Source organism: Protopterus annectens, chromosome 5.part1, assembly GCF_019279795.1.
Source record: "Protopterus annectens isolate FY-2018-M chromosome 5.part1, PAN1.0, whole genome shotgun sequence".
In the NCBI taxonomy this organism is placed as follows: Eukaryota; Metazoa; Chordata; order Ceratodontiformes; family Protopteridae; genus Protopterus; species Protopterus annectens.
In genome coordinates this window covers 551,512,147-551,522,146 of record NC_056736.1, presented here as the reverse complement: position 1 = coordinate 551,522,146, position 10,000 = coordinate 551,512,147, and positions in this window count along the sequence as shown.

Below are 10,000 nucleotides of genomic sequence, written 5' to 3'. Positions count from 1 at the left end.
GAATTTCAGACTTCATATTCTTCAGAAAGTATATGGTAAAACAACCTTTTATTCTAGCAATTGTCTAAGTTTATAACATGGATATTTGAAATTTGCCCATATTTTTGGGACTGTATTCCCCCATTATTGGCCTCGTCCAGGTATTTTGTGCTAAGGTTGAGAGCTATGGTGATAACTGAATTCACTGAATGTTTGGGGGCTGTATTCCCCCCATTACTGGCTTTGTCCACAAGTTTTTTGCTAAGAGGTTAAGAGCTATAGTAAGAACTGAATTCACTGAATATGTTTGGCAGCTGTATTCCCACATTATTGGCTTTTTTCAGGTGTTTTTTGCTAAGAGGTTGACAGCAATGGTGAGAACTGAATTCACTAAATGGTAGCCATTTAAGTTTGTCTTCCTCTGTTTCAGCTGATTTGGCATAGTGGTATGTTTCTCTGACTGTTTTGCACAGGGTCCCCTGGGTTCAAGACGTGGCAGTGAAATGTATGGTGGTAACACAGCATCTTGTTCTAGCAACTTTCCAACATTATACAAGCAATGTTTAAAATGTGTCCGTGGTTTTTGGCCTTTTGCCCCCCCCCCCAATAAATGTTGGCTTTTTCCAGATTTCTTGTGCTGCAAAGTTCAGAGATACAGCTGAGTGTCGAGTAGATTTTACAAGGAGCTGAGAGTTGCAGGGAACGCAAGTTTAGTGCTGCTTATGCTACGTCTGCTTGCATTGTTAATAGCACAACAGGTAGGGTACTTGCTTTTGATGCAGAAGGCTGTGGGTTCTACTCCCACAGTAGGTAGATGCATTGCTGATACTGTACTGTGTTGTTAAGGGGTGGATGCTACAGTCCTTTTTGGCAAAGATACCTAGTAACTATGAACCTGCTATCAGTTTTCCATCCTTTCCCTATTGCGGTATTACTAGCTTATCATTTTTTTAATGCATGCAACATAGGCAATTTATTCTTCAAGGGCAACAGGTACTTTATTTGTAGATGAAACAATGACATATAAAGTTGTTTGCTAGCAGCAACCTCTTTATTAGTTACAGATTTCTTTAATGTGGATTTTACTACTTCAGAGATTGTGCATATTTATTGATACTGGTGGACTATTGAAGGTTGAGTAGACTTTTTATGATGGAAATGTTCTGAATTGGGCAGTTTTGTCATTGGTGCATGCAGGTTGTTTCATTGTTTACTGGAAAAATGTTCAAAACAATAAATTTAAAATGCCCTCTAACAACTGTACTGTATTGTACAAGGAATATAATGTAATACAGTCAGGAAGGTGTATCAAAGAGCATGTGTATGTTTCATGTTCAAGGGGCCTATGATTTTGAAAACAGCCCAAAGTTAATCTTTATCTGCCACTGGCAAAATGTATTTTCTTTGAATGTGGTTTCAAATGCTGTTTCAATGCATGTGAGTTTCAAGGACAGATACGTTTTAATGCTGCGTCTATTTTCATTGTGAGACTGCATTGCTTTGTTTAACAGATATCTATTAGGGTTTGTGCTGTAAAATGCAAAATAAAACTTTCAAATGAAATCTAAATCATCGCAGAAGTAAAGCAGTATGCACATTACAGTGTTTATGATAAATGGGGCAAAATAACCAAGGAATGGGACATTGAAATGGCTGCAGGGGGGAGGTTCCATTCAACCATGATTTTGTGAGGGGGGTAGGGTAGCAAACTCACACAGCCCCGGTTGAACTATACCTCTCAGTTGTCCATATTTTTGCAGAATGAATAGATATTTGCTTCTTATTTTTGGTTTGTTCCTCATAAAATTTGTGGTTTTCTAGCAAATCATTTAGGAATGAAGTCACTAAATGACAGACATTGAGTTTCAGACATCATAAAGTTCAGAAAAATGCATGCTAATGCAAGACCTGTTATTCTATCAACTGTCTTAAGTTTATACAAGAGCAATTTTTAGTAGTGTTTGTATGTTCCCCCAATATATTTGGCCTTGCCCAGATTTCCTGCATTAAGAGGTTGACAGGTACGTGCAAATCACTTTGTAGAATTAGGAAAATCCAAACCTCTCAATTGTCCCCAGTTTTGGCTCAAAATGTTGCTCTCCCCAAATAATCCCTCCTCAAAATGGCAATTTTGGAAGAAAACATGGAGGGTTTACAATTATATATAATTGTAATGATCAGAGTTATAGATTACTTTTATTTCAGAAATGCATGTAGATGCTCTTATTTTGTTAACTGCTCAAGTTAAAGTTGTTAAGATTAAAAAGTTATCCCTTTTTTGACAGGTTCCCAGCTGTATTGTGTGGCAACTTTATATTTTTGCTTCACATTTTTGGTCTGTTTTTCATAAAATTGTGGTTTTCTGGCAAATTAGTGGCAAGTCATTAAAGACTGAAGTTAGAAAATAATGGTAGACATTTGAGTTTCAGATTGTATACCCTTCAGAAAATTCGTACTAATGCAAGATCTACTACTGTTCTATTATCTAAGTTAATAAGAGCAATATTTAAAAATTGTCCCTATTTTTGGGCCTGTGTCCCACTTCTAGTTCTATGTATGGCTCTGTCCAGATTTCTTGCTCTGAATTTGAGCGGTATGAGTGTCAGAGCCATCACCGTCAGCCAGAGACATTTCAAATTGTGACATACTTGTCTCACCCCACTCCCCATTGTAGTGGCTCTGGATGTGTCCAAGGAAGGCAAGGAGCAGTTATGGAGTGTAAGTGTGCAGAGTATTCCCCCATCCAAGGTAGACCACAAGTACGACCATGGCTTTTCATCTGTCCTTGATTTTGCAGAATGTTCTGGTTTTCTGTCATATTTTTATACTGTTGATTTATGCTTCTTATTATTCAGGAAATGCATGCTGTCACAGTGCTCTGTTGCTCTGTATAAGTAGCAATGATTTAATGACCATCAGGTAAGCTTGCCAGAGATTGTAAGATGCAAATAAGCTTTAATAAGCATACTGTTAAAGAGTTACCAGCATTGAAAGCCTTTTCGTTGTTACCATGCAGAGAATATTTACATAACTAGGTTATGTATAAGCCTTGGGTACTGAAATGCATATGACAGTATTTGTAATAAAAGGACAGGATTACAATATTTTCAGAAGCTCATTACATTTGTTGGAGACTTGCAGTCATCTTTTTTTGGAGTCTTGCAGTCATCTTTACAGGCTTTACCCGTAAACTAAACAGAATGCCAATCTATCATGTGTGGTCCATAACTTGTGCAGGAATCTGTTAAGCAATTTATCTTGAGCTTGTTTCTTGTTTGCTGTTCATTTTTTACTTTGATCATGTCTTCCCCATGAAACAAGTAGATAGTTGTGTCAGGCAGCAGGTCTTTTGGATAAGAAACATTTTTACAAGTGGGGGTATCACAGAGATTGCTACTTTCAGCATGTTACTTGGTAATTTTATAAAGCTGAATATAAATTATAATTAGAACTGCAGTGCAAGGAGTAGTGGTTTGAGTTGAGTGCTACTTGTTTTTTTTTATATTCCAGTAATGTATTTAAAAAGTAATTTTTTTTTTATGCCTCAAAACCTGTTTCCATCTGGATATTAAGTAAGTTGTCATGTAGCCAATGCACTGAAATATTTTTTTCTTCTACACTTCATTTTGTCTTGATTGGAATCTCGTAATGACTGTTTGGCACTCAGGGCAGTGTATCTAATTAAAGTTCCAGTTGTTGTGGTTTTGAGCATAGCTCCACCCTTTTCTAGTTGGCCAAACGCCTTCCCATTGGCCCCACCCATTCAGCTGTCTCCTGCAGCCCTCCTTTAATTTGAAGTCACCAGCCGCCACTGTACATTTGTGACACAAGCATATCAATCATGTTGATATTCACAAATGACAAATAATTATTTACACAATTGCAGATAGCTGGGCTGGCAGTATCTCCTTTCATGACAACAACATTAAGACATTTTGGGCAAATATAAAAACAAACACTTGGAGATGGAGAAATATGACCTTTTCATCCCTTTCAAATTAGCTATTGTATAGGCAAATATGTTTCCTAAGATTTATTATATATCATTTCTAAGTTTTTAAAACTATAGAAATCCATTTGTAACAAATTTGTATGGGCTCCTAAGTCAATGAGAATAGCATTTAGTAAACTTTAATCTCCTAAATCTTATGGAGATATGGGTTTAACTGATTTGTATATATAGTATTTAATTATTAATGTTGTAGACTATGGACAACAATAAAGGTAAATTCAGGGGGTAACCACTGGTACCCAGCTTGGACCCATATTTGGTATTAATGCTTTGAAACCTTCTAATATAATCCATTATCTATCCCTTTCCTGTTTATTCAAAATGCTAAACAAATAAAAATTCACAATTTCTTTTTTAATACTAAACACTTTTTTTTTCAAAATTGGATGAAATGGCTTGATTTACAAGATAGTTGCATCTTACTGCAACCAACTGACCATAGCCCTAATAGTCTTTCAAATAATTAAATGACTTACCTATAAGTATTTCCTTATTTAAAATACAAACAAGCTTTGGATTTTATTTACAGTGTCAGAAATTCTGCATAACATATAAGAGCCGCATTAGGTTTACCAAAAGGATACATACCAATATATATATATATGTATATATATATATATATATATATATATATATATATGTATATATATATATATAATACTGAAATGTTGAATTTCAGTATCTAAAGACTATAAAGCCAAATGTTTACAATAGCGAAAGTTCATAATCGCGAATTCGGATTGTGTTTTGATGGTGCGTGGTGCTGTGTGTGGATCTAGGTGTTATGTCAGGTAAGTGAGTGTCTTGCAAGGGTTTTGAGTGGGAGTTAGAGTGTATGTGAGTATGTTGATATGTTTGATGTGTGTGTGAGGGACAGGAGAATGTACATGTGTGAGTTGGCTTTTGTTTCCTGTTTGTGCGATCTTGGAGTTAGTATATATAAGGGGGGGTGGGGGCGCAGCCCCTCACATGGGGGGTGCAGGGGGGGTTTGCCCCCTGCTTCTGTGTGCATGAGTTGTGTATGTGTGTAGTTTTGTTTGCTTTTGTTGTGATGTGGGTGTTGTGGTGTATGTATGGTGTAGTGCATGCGGTTTGTTCGATGTTTTGAATTTCGCGGATTTGGGTTTGGGGTTTTGTTGCTTTAATGTTTTGTAGCTTCGGTTTCATGGTCTTGTGATACTGAAATTCAATATTTCAGTATTTTGAGATTATGAAGTGAATCCATATATATATATATATATATATATATATATATATATATATGTATATATATATATATAGATACACACACACACACACACACACATATATACATATATATATATATATATATATATATATATATATATATATATATATATATATATATCTTTATGTATATATCAGGTTAAAATCTGTGTATAACCAAGAATAATTATGAAAAAAAATAATGTGTTACAGGACTGTTTATCTACTGTATTGCAAAATAAGGTAATATCAAAATCCAACAAACTTGCATTAAATGTTAAACTCATGCACAATTATCTATTTTCTTCATTATGGTCCATTTACAATCATGCTATAATGCAGGACGATTTCATTTAAAAATCCATACATATTAGTATAAAGTACAGGCCTTATTAATAAAGACTATTATTTACAATTTATTATTCCTAATAATGCCTTCCTCATCCCAGTTAAAAAAGATCTAGATTTCCTTGCCTGTTCTAACAGATGTAATGATTATGGTTCAGAAAATGTCATCCTTTAGAAGGAAACTGGATGAGACAAAATACAAAATGCAACAATAGATTTTTTTGACCTGTTCACTAACCTGTTTTTCAAGCAGAAATAAATAAAAAGTTCAATTAATTTCATTATCTCTGTAATTCTGCCTTAATGATCTGTTGTGCTGGAATACTTATGCATTTAAAATTGTAACTCTGCTGTTATTTTCAATAACCAATTGTTTGCTGTTACATGTAAAATGATCTCTTGTGAATTTCAATGAAAATGGGCACTAGCCCAAGTTTAATAAAATGGCAAAATAATCAAATAACAAATAAATAAGTAAACAAATGCAATTCAGATGGGAGTGGTTCAAAATTGCTGGCAGAAGCCAGACACAAGTTATAACTATGCATTTTGAAAAAAAAAGGTATGCTAGACATGAGATATATATATATATATATATATATATATATATATATATATATATATATATATATATATATATATATATATCTACATACACTCAGAACCAGACAAAATACCATCCCTATATATATATATATATATATATATATATATATATATATATATATATATACAAACTCCGCTCAGAACCAGACAAAATACCATCCTACAAACCCTTCTTCAACCCTATGTTTCCAATAGACCACTATGTTCCTCTAACAAACAACAAATAAAAACCTACTTATCCAGAAAGTAAGCAGGTGATTCTCTATTTGCTAATTACATGGGTAAAATCTGGAATGAACTGCCAGTTAACATTACCTCCATTAGATCCTCACCTCCATTCAAAACTACCCTGAAACAACACTTCCTTACCAAATCACTCTGCTCATGTTCCGCCATCAGTTGACAGATAGCGTCTCACTCTCTACTGTCTCTTCTACAAATCTTCCTAGCTAATTAAAGAAACAGTAACTATATCTTTTAACATCATAATATAGCCAACCTTCTCATAACCTGCTTTTATGCGTCATTGCCTAAATGCTACACCTATTCACCTTGTGATCTTACTGTAACTGCAATCTTTTCACCTTCACCTTCTTACTATCTATACCTTCTCATGCCTGCATAAATTCCACTAATGTACTATGGGATTGTATAACTCTTGTGAGCATAGCACATTGTATACCGATGTACCACAAACTCATCCTTTACTGATGTATATAACTCACATTTAAATTATGTAATGCAAATGCTGCCAGTTGTACTTTGATATGTCTTGTCTCCATATTTGGATTTTTTTCATATTTGTATTTGTACTAACTAGAGCTTTTCTCCCCAGGCCGCCACTGATAAAGGACACATGTCCAATCTGACATTCCCAGTAAAAAAATGTGAAAATAAAAAAAAAAATATATATATATATATATATATATATATATATATATATATATATATATATATATATATGTATATAAGAAAGTGTAGCTTATCTTGTTGCCGATGTGCAGTATTTGATATTCATAACATCATGCTGAGCCATAATACAAAGGGAAATTACAGAATATGCTAATGAAAGCATAAAGAATATAAAGTACATGCTAATTAACCAATCCAGCATGGCAGAGGTATTCAGGGAGATAAAACACAATTGTGCACCCTCAGTCTTGGTGTTTGCTCTGTACACCAAAATGCTTTGAAATACTGCATGATTGCACTTAGAAAAGATAAACATATTGAGGGCTGCTGATGCTTCTATTATGCTGTGTGTGCAACAGGCTTTAAATCAGGGTGCTGTCAAACCCCCGAAAAGAAGAAGAAGGGAGTTTAGACCCCATTTGAGTTATCATGGATTGCATGGCACAGAAATTGCTGAGAAATAAAGGGTGGACAGGGGAACACTGGAGGGAATATGTATCCTCTACCACCCCCCACCACAGGCTCCAGGGGAATTGTGGAGAACCCATGCCAGTGGAAACAAAGGTATGTGTAGCATTTTATATACTAGCTACTGGCACTTTCCAGAAACCCAAAGGGGATATATTAGGGGTGTCATAGGCACTATCCCCTAGAATACTGCAACAGTTTTTAAATGCAATGCTATACATGCAAGGGAGCACATCTGTTTCCCACACATCCCACAGGAGAGAGAAAAAACATACAGGAATTCTATTTAGTATCACACTTCCCTGAAGTGTTGAAGGCCATAGGCTGCACACACATAGAAATAAGATCCACATCCTATGAACAGGGAAGGAGATATATCAACAGAAAAGGTTTCCACTATATCAAATGTCAGGTTGTCTGTTATGCCCAAGGGATCATCTACAATATCTGTGCAGGTAAACCAGGAAGTTTCCATGACTCACTCATATGGTACACTTGTGAGCTGTTTGCTAAAGGGGACATTCCTCAAGACATCTAGTAGGGGCTACAGGTTATACACTGCAGCCCTGGCTCATGACACCCATGAGAAACTCCACTGAGCAAGGATACCATGAGACCCATGCTCAAAACAGAAATATCACAAAACATGTGTTTGGTTTGCTTAAATCAGGGATCTGGTGTCTAGACACATTAGGAAGTGCTTTGCAGTATGACCCAGGCACCTCTGTGCCATGTTATACACTATAATTGTCAGGAAACAGCCTCTAGAAGGACAGCAAGAGGCAGGACCATAGCTTCAAAGACCACAGACAGAGTCAGCAGCAGCAGCAACATCAGCAACAGGCAACAGCAGGTACATGTGAGTAGTCTGATGGAAAACCACCAACTGCAGATGGTGCTAGCAGATGGAAGCATGTGCAGTATTCCCTGGCTCTGGCTATGAGCCAAAGAATAGCTTGCACAATCACTACCTAGGTGAACAAATAAGATCCCATGCTCCGTGCACATATACATAGCAAAACCGATGCCTGTCAGATTACACAAACTGTACTTAACTATGTAGTGACTGTGTTCTAACATCATCAGATAGTGACAAACCCCAAGGACACAATTTGTACCTGCAGTAATGATAAGGTAAGTGTGTAACCTGTAAAGAATAAAGTTATATAACTGATTATTCTCATATTTTAAATATACATATGTCCCTATAAGTCCCTAAGCACAGCATTTGTCTAAGATGTACATTTATGTCAGTAATATCTCCACTATCAGATTTTTGAAATATACAGTTATGTATTAGAAACAATAGTGTGCATTAACCATTTTGATTGACCATCATTTATAAAACATGGAACAAGTCAATAATACCCTCATTTGTACAACTATCTGAAGAAGCAAGAATGAAGTACCTATTGCTGTAATGACAATATTTAACTGAAATACAATGAGGTTCAACAATTATAGAAGCAATCATTCACAAATGAGTAGAACAAGAAATCAACACCTTTTCTTCTACAATACATATTGATAAGTGCAAGCATGTGAATAAGCAAGCATCAACTATCCACTGTGCATCAGACTTACATGTGCCCTAAATCAAAAAGATATGTGCAAAGGGCAGGGTACAGTCATCATCATATGCACAGGGTGGGGCTAGAAGGAGGACACCAAAGATGGGAGTGTGTGCAACTAAGAAACACATGTATCATTTCAAATATACAGTGTGTAGGGCCAGTAACAACAGATGCATAGCACTCAGTGGTACTGTTTAGATAGTTTGCATGTGTGACAGGTGATATGGGCAAATATTTTTCTTTTCAGTGCATGTCTGTCTGCATGAACCCTATCAAGCACAGTGCTATACATTCTGGCATCTCAGTCATGTATGAGACATGCATTGTAGAGAAGTCTGTTCAGCATCATTAACCCCAACCAAAAGAACCACCACTGCCAGTAGTTGAACTGTTACTTCCACAGCCCTGGTTAAAATTCAGGATACTACCTGAATATGAGTGATGTCTGCTGCAGGAGCTGTCCTCACAACTGTGTCCAGGACCATGGCCCCCGGGTTTACCATGTCTTGGTATGGACAGCGCATCACTGAGAGAGCAGTTGATGTAGTGTCACTGCAGGATCAGGTTATGTATGGCCATGTTTACTAATACCTGAAGATGTATTGGTTCTCTCACCAAACGGATCCCCACCTTCTCCCAACAGACATTCTATCACAAGCAATCCTTGATCCAGTGTATTGCTCATCCTGTATAAGGCATTGTGCACATGGTTCAGGGTGTCATTCATGTCATAATGCACAACATTTACTAGTCACATTATCGCTTCCAAGACCCTGGTGGAATATTCCTATCACACCTTTCAATTGTACAGATTTTCACAGAATCCTCAAATTTTTGCCTCATATTTTTGGTCTGTTTTTCACAAAACTGTGGT